Below are 1,305 nucleotides of genomic sequence, written 5' to 3'. Positions count from 1 at the left end.
AAATAATTCTAAGGTTGAATTTTGTGTGTGCTAGTCATTGTCACTTGTCTAAATCCAGTTGTCCTTTGAACTTGAATGTTCATTTGTGTTCATTTATTAATGTAAAATAGCGCCACACACACATGTCACTTTCATATGTGGCATATTGTTCTGAGAATGGATACTTGCTTATATCTAACTCTACATGGATAGTAAGTATAAGTTAAAAAGGTTTTAAGAAGGACATGGATAACAAGTGATAGGTTTGTTGACACATGTAGTACGTACTCAAGGCTAACAAGTTTGTTTTCTTGCTTATAAAGATACACGTGAGGATACGTAGGATCTTTTTGACTAATGTGCTATCCACCATCACTATTGAACTTGACCTCTTTCACTTCAAAATAAGTTGTTCTTGACTATCTTATGTACAAAACATTAGAATGATACATCATTCTCATCATGATGCACAAAAATGAATCAAAGACCAAGTTGTTTTTGTGTTAATCATTGTTTTTTGTCTAGAGTTAGTTGTCTTTTGACTTGTTATGTTCTTTTGTGTATAAGTATAAGTTTAAAAATAACCACAAAAAAAAAAAAACACACACACACACACATTGAAGCACATACATTGTCTTCATGGGTTATACACCTTGACTTAGGGTATTGATTGGAGAGAAGACAAATGTGGCCTTTTTAGCTCTTGTGCTGCATATGGGATACAAATTGGTTTGGGATATTTGTTGAAGAGCATTTTGAGCATTCATTTGAAGACAATAGAGTATTTTGTAGGGGATGCCCCAAGTTTATTGGCACTAAAACAAGCATGTTTTGATACCTCACTTTCTTCTTTCTCATTTTCATACTATGAAATGCCACTTTATAGGTCTGGGCACTAAAACAAGCATGTTTTGATACCTTTTTTTTTGCTTTCTCATTTTCATGCTACAAACTTTTCTCTTTATGCATGTGTCTTTTTCTCTAACTTTGGAAATTACTTTTGTGCGGTGCAGCAAATAAATTCTATTTGGACTTAGCACACTATTTTATTGGCCCAAAGTAATGGTAGCTCCATGGGTGTTTGTAGATGCAAACCCATTTCTCTCTCCCCTAATCTACAATCATAATAAGAGCTTAATGATCCTTGGCTTTAAGGCAACTAGAGTTTCCTTCACTTTTGGTAAGCAACCATCTTTTTTGTAAATGCAATGGTTGATGTTTATGATAGTGTTAAGGTTGATGGTAGCTCCATGGGTGTTTGTAAATGCAAACCCATTTCTCTCTCCGCCTAATCTACAATCATAATAAGAGCTTAATGATCCTTGG

The sequence above is a fragment of the Adiantum capillus-veneris genome, chromosome 4, assembly GCF_014529385.1.
Source record: "Adiantum capillus-veneris isolate H3 chromosome 4, ASM1452938v2, whole genome shotgun sequence".
Lineage (NCBI taxonomy): Eukaryota > Viridiplantae > Streptophyta > Polypodiopsida > Polypodiales > Pteridaceae > Adiantum > Adiantum capillus-veneris.
Note: the sequence above shows the minus strand (reverse complement) of the source record.